The 5,337-nt window shown below is 38.3% G+C and overlaps 1 pseudogene; it reads right to left on the reverse strand.

Annotated features, from left to right (window-relative positions):
• Positions 1-2,080: 2,080 nt before the first annotated feature.
• Positions 2,081-2,290, reverse strand: LOC102839643 (annotated as a pseudogene).
• Positions 2,291-5,337: the final 3,047 nt, after the last annotated feature.

The raw sequence follows: 5,337 nt of genomic DNA on the forward strand, positions 1-5,337 counted from the left end.
CATAATGTCCTCAAGGTTCATCCATGTTATGCGGTGGCTTACTGCTTCTTTGTTATTCTTCAATGTAGCATAATATTCCATTCTGTGTATGTACCACAATTTGTTTATCCATTCTTCAGTTGATGGGCACTTTGGCTGTCTCCATCTTTTTGCTATTGTAAATTGTGCTGCTATTGGCTGTTGGTTTTGTAGATATGCTCTTAATTATGTTGAGGAATTTCTCTTCAATTCCTATTTTGTTGAGTGTTTTTATCAGGAATGGGTGGTAAATTTTGTCAAATGCCTTTTCTGCATCAATTGATATAAACATGATTTTTCTCCTTTAAAAAAATTTATGTGGTGAATTACATTGATTGTTTTTCTAATATTGAATCATGCTTGCATCCCTGGTTTGAATCCCACTTGGTCATAATGTTTTTTGTGCTTTGTTTTGTTTTTTTGATAGTTGTTGAATTCTATTGGCTAAGATTTGCTGAGAATTTTTGCATCTTTATTCATGAGGGATATTGGTCTATAATTCTCATTTTTAGTGATGTCCTCCCCTGGTTTTGGTATGAGGATTATGCTTGCTTTGTAAAATATATTAGGAATTTTTCTATTCTTTTCTATGTTCTCAAATACTTTGAGTAGAATTGTTGTTAGATCTTCTCTAAATGTTTGGTAAAATTCACCAGTAAAGTCATCTGGGCCTGGACTGTTTTTTGTTGGGAGTGACCAGGGTATTTTCAGTCGTCTCAGATGCAGATTATAGAAATTAGTGAATAAGGAAGACTGTAGAAGTATTGTTGCATTTGAATTTTGGTGTTAGTCAAGAATATTAAATGTACCATGGACTGCCAGAAGAACAACAAATCTGTCTTGGAAGAAGTGCAAGCAGAATTAGAATGATCCTTAGAAATGAGGAAGGTCGGAATTTGTCTCTCCTACTTCAGACATGTTATCAGGAGTGACCAGTCCCTGGAGAAGAACAGGGTGAAGGTCAGTGAAAAAGAGGAAGACTCCCCAAAGAGATGGATTGACACAATGGCAGCAACAATGGGTTCGCATGTGATAACTGTGTTGTTGTGAAGTGCCGTAGAGTTGGTTCCGATCTATAGCGACCCTGTATAGGGTTTCTGAGGAGCAGCTGGTAAGCTTGAACTGCCGACTATGCAGTTCAAGCGGCTTTGCAGTCTGGCGCATTAACCCACAGCGCCACACCAGGACTCTGTGAGGGTGGTACAAATCCCTTGTGAGTTCTCCAGGTTTCTGTGCCCACAGTTTTAATGAACTCAGTATTTTTACAAAACTGGTTTGGTGGCGCTCCAAAGTTGTTTTCATTGTAGACCTTGTATTTTCACCCCATGAAGAAATAACTCGGTTTTCCCTGCACATGCTGCTTGGTTTCTTTTATTGAATTGTTTATTATTTTTGTAATATATTTAAAAAATAACAATAACTTTATTGTGACAATTCATGTTGTACAGTTGGCCTACTTAAAATGTAAAATTTAGTGGATTTCAGTATGTTATTTTTTAAAAATCTTTTTATTGTGATTTGGATGAAAGTTTTATAGAGCAAAATGTTTTTCCATTCACCAGTTCATATACGTTTTGTTTTGTGACATTGATTGCAATCTCTTGATGCTTGGTTTCTAAATCTCTCGAACCTTGGGATATTTTGAGATGCACTGCTAAAATTTGAATAAATCTTTCTGCACTAGTTGTTGCCCAATTTAGATGGAAAGAGATTTTCAGATCTGAGATACAATTAACCTTTTTCCATTTCCTCCTCTTTTCTCTGTTTCCTTTACATATGTAGATTCTAATACCAAGATAAGGAAGATCCTAATTTGCCACTTTTGTATTCTGCTCAACTGGTTCATTGATACAGTTAAAGCAGAGATTTTCACACTTGACTGCACACTAAAATCTTCTGGCTTTCCAAACCCCAGATGCCAAGGGGTGACCTCAAATTAAATTACCATTTCTAGGGGGTGAGATTTAGGCATTAGGTTTTTTTGTTTTGTTTTGCTTTTTTTTTCCTTTGAGGGGGATATTAAAAATTTGTTTTTATTGTAGTTCAAATTAGCATGTCTGATTCATTTCAGCTCCTTCACTGCCAAACCTTGGGGCAGTGACTGCTTCAGTTTCTTGGCCTACTCCTTGTCGGTGATGACCAAGGTGTAGAGGTATCTGCTGTGCCGAACCTTAAACTTCACGTTGTCATTTTTCTTCATCTTGACAGATTTGTCATCCTTTCGCCTAGCTATGAGTAGGAAATCCTTGATTTCCTCATTTTTGTGAGGCATGGCAGTGGGGTGCGTGTGGACAGGTACAGCCAGTGATGAGAAGCTGGCATTAGTATTTTTATAGACTCCTCAACTGTCTCCAAGATGTATTCAAGTTTGAGAACCACTGTCCTGGCAAAGAGGTGCACTACTGACGTCTAGTGGGTAGCAGCCAAAGATACTACTAAACATCCTACAATGCACAGGGCAGCCCTCTATAACAAAGATTATCCTGCCCAAAATGTCAATAGTACCCAGTTGACAAACAATACTCTAGGATAATCTGCTTAAGAAACAAGATTTAGGCATTGAAATTTTTATGAACTCCTCAAGTTCTCTTAAGATGTAGCCAAATTTGAGTCCTGGTGTGGCTCTGTGGGATAATCACTGTAGTACTACAACAGGGTCAGCGGTTCAAACCCACCAGTTGCTCCTCATAAACCCTAAAACAACTACAACAAAAAATAAGATATACCAGAGCAATGCATATGTCCACTGTGAAGAAATCACAGCAGGTAGATGTTTACCGTTTTGGCATCCTGGTACAGTGAGGAAAGAAACATGACTTAAGAAATGCTTCTACTCCTTGAATCTTTCTGTGCCTGCCATGTGGGTAGGCCAAAGATGTTGTCCTGGCCTGGCCTGGTAGTTGGCATAGCTCCCAGTTCTGTTTTCTTGGGCAGGATCTCTTCCTGTGGTTCCTTACGTGTATTGCACTTGAATGGCTTGGAAAAGAACCAATTTTTGGAAAATTAAAGCCATGGGAACTGGCCAATATAAATAATTTAAAATAAACTTTTGAACTGCTTGCCCTGATCTTTCTAAAATTAAAGTGAACTATTCGAAAACGATTATAGTGAGCTAGAAGAAATCCAATTTTATATGCTTTTATATGCTTTAGACAGTTGTTTCTTTCTTTTGATTGGAAAAGAGAAAGCTAGCAAAAACATTTTTAACTTTAGAACAATACATTTAAAAAAAACTTTTGAAATGTTTGGGAATGCTTTCACAGTGGCCAAATTTTAACCTAGATTATTATATTGTTTATTATGAGCTTTATCTCCCTCTGGGAACGAACACTCAAGTTTTTCATAGGATGACACACATAAAAGACTCTTGCCTTAAATAGGTTATATTTTTCATGTATGCAGTTGTCAAGTTTAAGGTGCTCAATTGAGGTTGTGAATTTAGTTGAAAACACACATATACTCAAAACTGTTTGTTTCCAAAAGCTGATGAAAGAATCTCTTCAAGTTGCTCTGAAATAATTGATCTTATGCAGGTGATTGGCTCAACTTTTTTTTTTTTTTCAACTTGCCACTTTAAAGAGATTTCAAGTGACACCTTTAATGCTCTGCATAAGCCGCTTGTGTCAGAACTAAATTCATGTCTATATTTCTACAGTTATGTCTGTAAAAGTTCTTCAATTTTTTTCTTTGTTGGCAGGGACATTGTATGAACTGTTGACTTAAATGTAATGTCATTTGTTCATTCAGTAAGCACATTCGAACCTGTGTTTTGTATAAATTACTATGTTACTGTTTTTAAGTGCCATCAAGTAGGTTCCAACTCATAGCGACCCTGTAATAGCGTTTCCGAGGAGCGGCTGGTGAGCTTGAACCTTGTGGTTCAAATGACTTTGCAGTCCAGCGCATGAATTTACAGCACCACACCAGGACTCCTTCTAATTCTTAGCGACTCATTATAGGGTTTCTGGATTTGAACCACCACCATTGCAGTTAGAAGTCCAATGCTTATCCTACAGCACCACACCAGGATTCCTTTAATTGCTACAGTAGCTTTTTTAAAAATTTGATTATATATATAAAAATTCTGTTGCTCTTCCGCCGCCATTTAAAATCTAGCTCCTTACAACACTGTGCGCGTTAGCGCACCCTGCTGACCGCTCTGCCATAATGGGGGATATGAACAAAGAAGAATTCGTAGAGGGATCCAAGATAAACATGAGCAAGCATCAGCAGCATGATGGTAAAATAGTTATTGAAGGCTTTAGCTGGGATGCAAGCAAGAAAGATATGAGTACTTGTCTTGATTTAGAGAGAAAGGAGCTCTGGTAGCGTAGTAGTTACGAGTCGGGCTACTAACCCCACGGTCAGCAATTCGAAACTATTAAATTTTTCGCGGGAGAAAGATGAGGCTTTCTGCTCCCGTAAAGATTTACAGCCTCGGAAACCCTATGCAGGGTCGCTATGAGTCGGAACCACGGCACACAGCCACCACCACTAGAGAGGTTATAGATGATGCAACTAAAACAGATCTAGTCACTGGATAATCAAGAAGATTTGGATTTATGCTTTTTCAGAGATGTTGCTAGTGTTGATAACGTTTTGGAACGGAAAGAACACAAATTGGATAGCAAATTAATAGACCCCAAAATGGCTAAAGCGTTAAAAGGGAAGGAACCCTGCAAAAAGGTTTTTGTGGGTGGATTGAGTCCTGATACTTCTAAAGAACAAATTAAAGAATATTTTGACGTATTTGGAGAGATTGAAAATATGGAATTTACCATGGATATAAAAACATATGAAAAGAAGAGGATTTTGTTTTATCACATATACAGATGAAGAGCCAGTAAAGAAATTGTTAGAAGGCAGATTTCATCAAATTGGTTGTGGGAAGTGTGAAATCAAAGTTGCACAGCCCAAAGAAGTGTATAGGCAGCAACAGCAACAACACAAAGGAGGAAGAGGTGCTCCAGCTGCTGGATGAGGTCAGGGCCAAAATGAACCAAAGATTTCATCACTATTATGATCAAGGAGCTCTGGTAGCGTAGTGGTTACGAATCGGGCTGCGAACCTTAAGGTCAGTGGTTTGAAACTACCAGCCGCTCCGCGGGAGAAAGATGAGGCTTTCTACTCCCGTAAGGATTTACACCCTCGGAAACCCTGTACAGGGTCGCTATGGGTCGGCTCCGACTCGAAGGCACTTAACAACAACAACAATGATCAAGGATATGGAAGTTACAATAGTGCATATAGTGGTGATCAAAACCATAGTGGTTATGGTGGATATGATTACACTGGGTGTAACTATGGATATGGAAAGGG

This window comes from Chrysochloris asiatica, unplaced genomic scaffold, assembly GCF_000296735.1.
Source record: "Chrysochloris asiatica unplaced genomic scaffold, ChrAsi1.0 scaffold00228, whole genome shotgun sequence".
NCBI lineage: Eukaryota > Metazoa > Chordata > Mammalia > Afrosoricida > Chrysochloridae > Chrysochloris > Chrysochloris asiatica.